At 47.0% G+C, this 7,500-nt stretch overlaps 19 non-coding genes and 7 pseudogenes across 19 annotated transcripts in view; all 26 read left to right on the top strand.

The window, feature by feature from the left end:
- The first annotated feature begins 47 nt into the window (after window positions 1-47).
- On the top strand, window positions 48-166 carry LOC146230200 (5S ribosomal RNA). The gene has a single exon (XR_014743497.1). It is a non-coding gene; the product is annotated as a 5S ribosomal RNA (ribosomal RNA).
- Window positions 167-344: 178 nt separating this feature from the next.
- LOC146230199 (5S ribosomal RNA) lies at window positions 345-453 on the top strand (annotated as a pseudogene).
- Window positions 454-625: 172 nt separating this feature from the next.
- Window positions 626-744, top strand: LOC146230198 (5S ribosomal RNA). The gene has a single exon (XR_014745349.1). It is a non-coding gene; the product is annotated as a 5S ribosomal RNA (ribosomal RNA).
- Window positions 745-922: 178 nt separating this feature from the next.
- LOC146230197 (5S ribosomal RNA) lies at window positions 923-1,031 on the top strand (annotated as a pseudogene).
- A 188-nt stretch (window positions 1,032-1,219) lies between these two features.
- On the top strand, window positions 1,220-1,338 carry LOC146230196 (5S ribosomal RNA). The gene has a single exon (XR_014743496.1). It is a non-coding gene; the product is annotated as a 5S ribosomal RNA (ribosomal RNA).
- Window positions 1,339-1,516: 178 nt separating this feature from the next.
- LOC146230195 (5S ribosomal RNA) lies at window positions 1,517-1,625 on the top strand (annotated as a pseudogene).
- A 172-nt stretch (window positions 1,626-1,797) lies between these two features.
- On the top strand, window positions 1,798-1,916 carry LOC146230194 (5S ribosomal RNA). The gene has a single exon (XR_014743494.1). It is a non-coding gene; the product is annotated as a 5S ribosomal RNA (ribosomal RNA).
- Window positions 1,917-2,088: 172 nt separating this feature from the next.
- On the top strand, window positions 2,089-2,207 carry LOC146230193 (5S ribosomal RNA). The gene has a single exon (XR_014743493.1). It is a non-coding gene; the product is annotated as a 5S ribosomal RNA (ribosomal RNA).
- A 188-nt stretch (window positions 2,208-2,395) lies between these two features.
- LOC146230192 (5S ribosomal RNA) lies at window positions 2,396-2,514 on the top strand. Its single transcript, XR_014743492.1, has one exon. It is a non-coding gene; the product is annotated as a 5S ribosomal RNA (ribosomal RNA).
- A 174-nt stretch (window positions 2,515-2,688) lies between these two features.
- LOC146230191 (5S ribosomal RNA) lies at window positions 2,689-2,807 on the top strand. Its single transcript, XR_014743491.1, has one exon. It is a non-coding gene; the product is annotated as a 5S ribosomal RNA (ribosomal RNA).
- Window positions 2,808-2,979: 172 nt separating this feature from the next.
- LOC146230190 (5S ribosomal RNA) lies at window positions 2,980-3,098 on the top strand. The gene has a single exon (XR_014743490.1). It is a non-coding gene; the product is annotated as a 5S ribosomal RNA (ribosomal RNA).
- Window positions 3,099-3,276: 178 nt separating this feature from the next.
- Window positions 3,277-3,395, top strand: LOC146230189 (5S ribosomal RNA). The gene has a single exon (XR_014743489.1). It is a non-coding gene; the product is annotated as a 5S ribosomal RNA (ribosomal RNA).
- A 178-nt stretch (window positions 3,396-3,573) lies between these two features.
- LOC146230188 (5S ribosomal RNA) lies at window positions 3,574-3,682 on the top strand (annotated as a pseudogene).
- Window positions 3,683-3,874: 192 nt separating this feature from the next.
- LOC146230187 (5S ribosomal RNA) lies at window positions 3,875-3,993 on the top strand. The gene has a single exon (XR_014743488.1). It is a non-coding gene; the product is annotated as a 5S ribosomal RNA (ribosomal RNA).
- A 178-nt stretch (window positions 3,994-4,171) lies between these two features.
- On the top strand, window positions 4,172-4,280 carry LOC146230186 (5S ribosomal RNA; annotated as a pseudogene).
- A 172-nt stretch (window positions 4,281-4,452) lies between these two features.
- On the top strand, window positions 4,453-4,571 carry LOC146230185 (5S ribosomal RNA). Its single transcript, XR_014743487.1, has one exon. It is a non-coding gene; the product is annotated as a 5S ribosomal RNA (ribosomal RNA).
- A 178-nt stretch (window positions 4,572-4,749) lies between these two features.
- On the top strand, window positions 4,750-4,868 carry LOC146230184 (5S ribosomal RNA). Its single transcript, XR_014743486.1, has one exon. It is a non-coding gene; the product is annotated as a 5S ribosomal RNA (ribosomal RNA).
- A 178-nt stretch (window positions 4,869-5,046) lies between these two features.
- Window positions 5,047-5,155, top strand: LOC146230183 (5S ribosomal RNA; annotated as a pseudogene).
- A 192-nt stretch (window positions 5,156-5,347) lies between these two features.
- Window positions 5,348-5,466, top strand: LOC146230182 (5S ribosomal RNA). Its single transcript, XR_014743485.1, has one exon. It is a non-coding gene; the product is annotated as a 5S ribosomal RNA (ribosomal RNA).
- Window positions 5,467-5,644: 178 nt separating this feature from the next.
- On the top strand, window positions 5,645-5,753 carry LOC146230181 (5S ribosomal RNA; annotated as a pseudogene).
- Window positions 5,754-5,937: 184 nt separating this feature from the next.
- LOC146230180 (5S ribosomal RNA) lies at window positions 5,938-6,056 on the top strand. The gene has a single exon (XR_014743483.1). It is a non-coding gene; the product is annotated as a 5S ribosomal RNA (ribosomal RNA).
- A 172-nt stretch (window positions 6,057-6,228) lies between these two features.
- On the top strand, window positions 6,229-6,347 carry LOC146230179 (5S ribosomal RNA). Its single transcript, XR_014743482.1, has one exon. It is a non-coding gene; the product is annotated as a 5S ribosomal RNA (ribosomal RNA).
- Window positions 6,348-6,531: 184 nt separating this feature from the next.
- LOC146230178 (5S ribosomal RNA) lies at window positions 6,532-6,650 on the top strand. Its single transcript, XR_014743481.1, has one exon. It is a non-coding gene; the product is annotated as a 5S ribosomal RNA (ribosomal RNA).
- A 174-nt stretch (window positions 6,651-6,824) lies between these two features.
- Window positions 6,825-6,943, top strand: LOC146230177 (5S ribosomal RNA). Its single transcript, XR_014743480.1, has one exon. It is a non-coding gene; the product is annotated as a 5S ribosomal RNA (ribosomal RNA).
- Window positions 6,944-7,115: 172 nt separating this feature from the next.
- LOC146230176 (5S ribosomal RNA) lies at window positions 7,116-7,234 on the top strand. The gene has a single exon (XR_014743479.1). It is a non-coding gene; the product is annotated as a 5S ribosomal RNA (ribosomal RNA).
- Window positions 7,235-7,408: 174 nt separating this feature from the next.
- Window positions 7,409-7,500, top strand: part of LOC146230175 (5S ribosomal RNA) — a 119-nt gene continuing 27 nt past the window's right edge. Inside the window, exon 1 of the ribosomal RNA XR_014746171.1 lies at window positions 7,409-7,500. This exon is cut by the window's right edge and continues 27 nt beyond it. This is a non-coding gene — a ribosomal RNA (5S ribosomal RNA).

Here is a 7,500-nt window from a genome sequence, read left to right as displayed (position 1 = left end):
TTGCTAAATCTGTATATGGATAAGTAGCCTATGGTTGTCAACTTATTTCGTACGGCCATACCAGCCTGGCAACGCCCGATCTCGTCTGATCTCGGAAGCTAAGCAGGGTCGGGCCTGGTTAGTACTTGGATGGGAGACCGCCTGGGAATACCAGGTGCTGTATGCTCTTTTGCTCATTCACTTAGAAACTGACATCTTGCAATATGCACAAGTAGTCCTTCATGAAAGGGGCTGGAAGCTGTTTTCATTTTGACACGAGAGAGAGAGAGAGAGAGAGAGACTACCTTGCATTGTCAATTGCTAAATCTGTATATGGATAAGTAGCCTATGGTTGTCAACTTATTTCGTACGGCCATACCAGCCTGGCAACGCCTGATCTCGGAAGCTAAGCAGGGTCGGGCCTGGTTAGTACTTGGATGGGAGACCGCCTGGGAATACCAGGTGCTGTATGCTCTTTTGCTCATTCACTTAGAAACTGAAATCTTGCAATATGCACAAGTAGTCCTTCATGAAAGGGGCTGGAAGCTGTTTTCATTTTGACACGAGAGAGAGAGAGAGAGACCACCTTGCATTGTCAATTGCTAAATCTGTATATGGATAAGTAGCCTATGGTTGTCAACTTATTTTGTACGGCCATACCAGCCTGGCAACGCCCGATCTCGTCTGATCTCGGAAGCTAAGCAGGGTCGGGCCTGGTTAGTACTTGGATGGGAGACCGCCTGGGAATACCAGGTGCTGTATGCTCTTTTGCTCATTCACTTAGAAACTGACATCTTGCAATATGCACAAGTAGTCCTTCATGAAAGGGGCTGGAAGCTGTTTTCATTTTGACACGAGAGAGAGAGAGAGAGAGAGAGACTACCTTGCATTGTCAATTGCTAAATCTGTATATGGATAAGTAGCCTATGGTTGTCAACTTATTTCGTACGGCCATACCAGCCTGGCAACGCCTGATCTCGGAAGCTAAGCAGGGTCGGGCCTGGTTAGTACTTGGATGGGAGACCGCCTGGGAATACCAGGTGCTGTATGCTCTTTTGCTCATTCACTTAGAAACTGACATCTTGCAATATGCACAAGTAGTCCTTCATGAAAGGGGCTGGAAGCTGTTTTCATTTTGACACGAGAGAGAGAGAGAGAGAGAGAGAGAGAGAGAGACTACCTTGCATTGTCAATTGCTAAATCTGTATATGGATAAGTAGCCTATGGTTGTCAACTTATTTCGTACGGCCATACCAGCCTGGCAACGCCCGATCTCGTCTGATCTCGGAAGCTAAGCAGGGTCGGGCCTGGTTAGTACTTGGATGGGAGACCGCCTGGGAATACCAGGTGCTGTATGCTCTTTTGCTCATTCACTTAGAAACTGACATCTTGCAATATGCACAAGTAGTCCTTCATGAAAGGGGCTGGAAGCTGTTTTCATTTTGACACGAGAGAGAGAGAGAGAGAGAGAGACTACCTTGCATTGTCAATTGCTAAATCTGTATATGGATAAGTAGCCTATGGTTGTCAACTTATTTCGTACGGCCATACCAGCCTGGCAACGCCTGATCTCGGAAGCTAAGCAGGGTCGGGCCTGGTTAGTACTTGGATGGGAGACCGCCTGGGAATACCAGGTGCTGTATGCTCTTTTGCTCATTCACTTAGAAACTGAAATCTTGCAATATGCACAAGTAGTCCTTCATGAAAGGGGCTGGAAGCTGTTTTCATTTTGACACGAGAGAGAGAGAGAGAGACCACCTTGCATTGTCAATTGCTAAATCTGTATATGGATAAGTAGCCTATGGTTGTCAACTTATTTCGTACGGCCATACCAGCCTGGCAACGCCCGATCTCGTCTGATCTCGGAAGCTAAGCAGGGTCGGGCCTGGTTAGTACTTGGATGGGAGACCGCCTGGGAATACCAGGTGCTGTATGCTCTTTTGCTCATTCACTTAGAAACTGAAATCTTGCAATATGCACAAGTAGTCCTTCATGAAAGGGGCTGGAAGCTGTTTTCATTTTGACACGAGAGAGAGAGAGAGAGACCACCTTGCATTGTCAATTGCTAAATCTGTATATGGATAAGTAGCCTATGGTTGTCAACTTATTTCGTACGGCCATACCAGCCTGGCAACGCCCGATCTCGTCTGATCTCGGAAGCTAAGCAGGGTCGGGCCTGGTTAGTACTTGGATGGGAGACCGCCTGGGAATACCAGGTGCTGTATGCTCTTTTGCTCATTCACTTAGAAACTGAAATCTTGCAATATGCACAAGTAGTCCTTCATGAAAGGGGCTGGAAGCTGTTTTCATTTTGACACGAGAGAGAGAGAGAGAGAGAGAGAGAGAGAGAGACCACCTTGCATTGTCAATTGCTAAATCTGTATATGGATAAGTAGCCTATGGTTGTCAACTTATTTCGTACGGCCATACCAGCCTGGCAACGCCCGATCTCGTCTGATCTCGGAAGCTAAGCAGGGTCGGGCCTGGTTAGTACTTGGATGGGAGACCGCCTGGGAATACCAGGTGCTGTATGCTCTTTTGCTCATTCACTTAGAAACTGACATCTTGCAATATGCACAAGTAGTCCTTCATGAAAGGGGCTGGAAGCTCTTTTCATTTTGACACGAGAGAGAGAGAGAGAGAGACTACCTTGCATTGTCAATTGCTAAATCTGTATATGGATAAGTAGCCTATGGTTGTCAACTTATTTCGTACGGCCATACCAGCCTGGCAACGCCCGATCTCGTCTGATCTCGGAAGCTAAGCAGGGTCGGGCCTGGTTAGTACTTGGATGGGAGACCGCCTGGGAATACCAGGTGCTGTATGCTCTTTTGCTCATTCACTTAGAAACTGAAATCTTGCAATATGCACAAGTAGTCCTTCATGAAAGGGGCTGGAAGCTGTTTTCATTTTGACACGAGAGAGAGAGATAGAGACCACCTTGCATTGTCAATTGCTAAATCTGTATATGGATAAGTAGCCTATGGTTGTCAACTTATTTCGTACGGCCATACCAGCCTGGCAACGCCCGATCTCGTCTGATCTCGGAAGCTAAGCAGGGTCGGGCCTGGTTAGTACTTGGATGGGAGACCGCCTGGGAATACCAGGTGCTGTATGCTCTTTTGCTCATTCACTTAGAAACTGACATCTTGCAATATGCACAAGTAGTCCTTCATGAAAGGGGCTGGAAGCTGTTTTCATTTTGACACGAGAGAGAGAGAGAGAGAGAGAGACTACCTTGCATTGTCAATTGCTAAATCTGTATATGGATAAGTAGCCTATGGTTGTCAACTTATTTCGTACGGCCATACCAGCCTGGCAACGCCCGATCTCGTCTGATCTCGGAAGCTAAGCAGGGTCGGGCCTGGTTAGTACTTGGATGGGAGACCGCCTGGGAATACCAGGTGCTGTATGCTCTTTTGCTCATTCACTTAGAAACTGACATCTTGCAATATGCACAAGTAGTCCTTCATGAAAGGGGCTGGAAGCTGTTTTCATTTTGACACGAGAGAGAGAGAGAGAGAGAGAGACTACCTTGCATTGTCAATTGCTAAATCTGTATATGGATAAGTAGCCTATGGTTGTCAACTTATTTCGTACGGCCATACCAGCCTGGCAACGCCTGATCTCGGAAGCTAAGCAGGGTCGGGCCTGGTTAGTACTTGGATGGGAGACCGCCTGGGAATACCAGGTGCTGTATGCTCTTTTGCTCATTCACTTAGAAACTGACATCTTGCAATATGCACAAGTAGTCCTTCATGAAAGGGGCTGGAAGCTGTTTTCATTTTGACACGAGAGAGAGAGAGAGAGAGAGAGAGAGAGAGAGAGAGACTACCTTGCATTGTCAATTGCTAAATCTGTATATGGATAAGTAGCCTATGGTTGTCAACTTATTTCGTACGGCCATACCAGCCTGGCAACGCCCGATCTCGTCTGATCTCGGAAGCTAAGCAGGGTCGGGCCTGGTTAGTACTTGGATGGGAGACCGCCTGGGAATACCAGGTGCTGTATGCTCTTTTGCTCATTCACTTAGAAACTGACATCTTGCAATATGCACAAGTAGTCCTTCATGAAAGGGGCTGGAAGCTGTTTTCATTTTGACACGAGAGAGAGAGAGAGAGAGAGAGACTACCTTGCATTGTCAATTGCTAAATCTGTATATGGATAAGTAGCCTATGGTTGTCAACTTATTTCGTACGGCCATACCAGCCTGGCAACGCCTGATCTCGGAAGCTAAGCAGGGTCGGGCCTGGTTAGTACTTGGATGGGAGACCGCCTGGGAATACCAGGTGCTGTATGCTCTTTTGCTCATTCACTTAGAAACTGAAATCTTGCAATATGCACAAGTAGTCCTTCATGAAAGGGGCTGGAAGCTGTTTTCATTTTGACACGAGAGAGAGAGATAGAGACCACCTTGCATTGTCAATTGCTAAATCTGTATATGGATAAGTAGCCTATGGTTGTCAACTTATTTCGTACGGCCATACCAGCCTGGCAACGCCCGATCTCGTCTGATCTCGGAAGCTAAGCAGGGTCGGGCCTGGTTAGTACTTGGATGGGAGACCGCCTGGGAATACCAGGTGCTGTATGCTCTTTTGCTCATTCACTTAGAAACTGACATCTTGCAATATGCACAAGTAGTCCTTCATGAAAGGGGCTGGAAGCTGTTTTCATTTTGACACGAGAGAGAGAGAGAGAGAGAGAGACTACCTTGCATTGTCAATTGCTAAATCTGTATATGGATAAGTAGCCTATGGTTGTCAACTTATTTCGTACGGCCATACCAGCCTGGCAACGCCCGATCTCGTCTGATCTCGGAAGCTAAGCAGGGTCGGGCCTGGTTAGTACTTGGATGGGAGACCGCCTGGGAATACCAGGTGCTGTATGCTCTTTTGCTCATTCACTTAGAAACTGACATCTTGCAATATGCACAAGTAGTCCTTCATGAAAGGGGCTGGAAGCTGTTTTCATTTTGACACGAGAGAGAGAGAGAGAGAGAGAGACTACCTTGCATTGTCAATTGCTAAATCTGTATATGGATAAGTAGCCTATGGTTGTCAACTTATTTCGTACGGCCATACCAGCCTGGCAACGCCTGATCTCGGAAGCTAAGCAGGGTCGGGCCTGGTTAGTACTTGGATGGGAGACCGCCTGGGAATACCAGGTGCTGTATGCTCTTTTGCTCATTCACTTAGAAACTGACATCTTGCAATATGCACAAGTAGTCCTTCATGAAAGGGGCTGGAAGCTGTTTTCATTTTGACACGAGAGAGAGAGAGAGAGAGAGAGAGAGAGAGAGAGAGACTACCTTGCATTGTCAATTGCTAAATCTGTATATGGATAAGTAGCCTATGGTTGTCAACTTATTTCGTACGGCCATACCAGCCTGGCAACGCCCGATCTCGTCTGATCTCGGAAGCTAAGCAGGGTCGGGCCTGGTTAGTACTTGGATGGGAGACCGCCTGGGAATACCAGGTGCTGTATGCTCTTTTGCTCATTCACTTAGAAACTGACATCTTGCAATATGCACAAGTAGTCCTTCATGAAAGGGGCTGGAAGCTGTTTTCATTTTGACACGAGAGAGAGAGAGAGAGAGAGAGACTACCTTGCATTGTCAATTGCTAAATCTGTATATGGATAAGTAGCCTATGGTTGTCAACTTATTTCGTACGGCCATACCAGCCTGGCAACGCCTGATCTCGGAAGCTAAGCAGGGTCGGGCCTGGTTAGTACTTGGATGGGAGACCGCCTGGGAATACCAGGTGCTGTATGCTCTTTTGCTCATTCACTTAGAAACTGAAATCTTGCAATATGCACAAGTAGTCCTTCATGAAAGGGGCTGGAAGCTGTTTTCATTTTGACACGAGAGAGAGAGAGAGAGAGAGAGAGAGAGACCACCTTGCATTGTCAATTGCTAAATCTGTATATGGATAAGTAGCCTATGGTTGTCAACTTATTTCGTACGGCCATACCAGCCTGGCAACGCCCGATCTCGTCTGATCTCGGAAGCTAAGCAGGGTCGGGCCTGGTTAGTACTTGGATGGGAGACCGCCTGGGAATACCAGGTGCTGTATGCTCTTTTGCTCATTCACTTAGAAACTGAAATCTTGCAATATGCACAAGTAGTCCTTCATGAAAGGGGCTGGAAGCTGTTTTCATTTTGACACGAGAGAGAGAGAGAGAGACCACCTTGCATTGTCAATTGCTAAATCTGTATATGGATAAGTAGCCTATGGTTGTCAACTTATTTCGTACGGCCATACCAGCCTGGCAACGCCCGATCTCGTCTGATCTCGGAAGCTAAGCAGGGTCGGGCCTGGTTAGTACTTGGATGGGAGACCGCCTGGGAATACCAGGTGCTGTATGCTCTTTTGCTCATTCACTTAGAAACTGAAATCTTGCAATATGCACAAGTAGTCCTTCATGAAAGGGGCTGGAAGCTGTTTTCATTTTGACACGAGAGAGAGAGAGAGAGAGAGAGAGAGAGACCACCTTGCATTGTCAATTGCTAAATCTGTATATGGATAAGTAGCCTATGGTTGTCAACTTATTTCGTACGGCCATACCAGCCTGGCAACGCCCGATCTCGTCTGATCTCGGAAGCTAAGCAGGGTCGGGCCTGGTTAGTACTTGGATGGGAGACCGCCTGGGAATACCAGGTGCTGTATGCTCTTTTGCTCATTCACTTAGAAACTGACATCTTGCAATATGCACAAGTAGTCCTTCATGAAAGGGGCTGGAAGCTCTTTTCATTTTGACACGAGAGAGAGAGAGAGAGAGACTACCTTGCATTGTCAATTGCTAAATCTGTATATGGATAAGTAGCCTATGGTTGTCAACTTATTTCGTACGGCCATACCAGCCTGGCAACGCCCGATCTCGTCTGATCTCGGAAGCTAAGCAGGGTCGGGCCTGGTTAGTACTTGGATGGGAGACCGCCTGGGAATACCAGGTGCTGTATGCTCTTTTGCTCATTCACTTAGAAACTGAAATCTTGCAATATGCACAAGTAGTCCTTCATGAAAGGGGCTGGAAGCTGTTTTCATTTTGACACGAGAGAGAGAGATAGAGACCACCTTGCATTGTCAATTGCTAAATCTGTATATGGATAAGTAGCCTATGGTTGTCAACTTATTTCGTACGGCCATACCAGCCTGGCAACGCCCGATCTCGTCTGATCTCGGAAGCTAAGCAGGGTCGGGCCTGGTTAGTACTTGGATGGGAGACCGCCTGGGAATACCAGGTGCTGTATGCTCTTTTGCTCATTCACTTAGAAACTGACATCTTGCAATATGCACAAGTAGTCCTTCATGAAAGGGGCTGGAAGCTGTTTTCATTTTGACACGAGAGAGAGAGAGAGAGAGACTACCTTGCATTGTCAATTGCTAAATCTGTATATGGATAAGTAGCCTTTGGTTGTCAACTTATTTGGTACGGCCATACCAGCCTGGCAACGCCCGATCTCGTCTGATCTCGGAAGCTAAGCAGGGTCGGGCCTGGTTAGTACTTGGATGGGAGACC

Source organism: Hypomesus nipponensis, chromosome 24, assembly GCF_054491055.1.
Source record: "Hypomesus nipponensis isolate SF chromosome 24, ASM5449105v1, whole genome shotgun sequence".
Taxonomy (NCBI): Eukaryota; Metazoa; Chordata; class Actinopteri; order Osmeriformes; family Osmeridae; genus Hypomesus; species Hypomesus nipponensis.
Note: the sequence above shows the minus strand (reverse complement) of the source record. Positions and strands in the feature narration are given on the sequence as shown.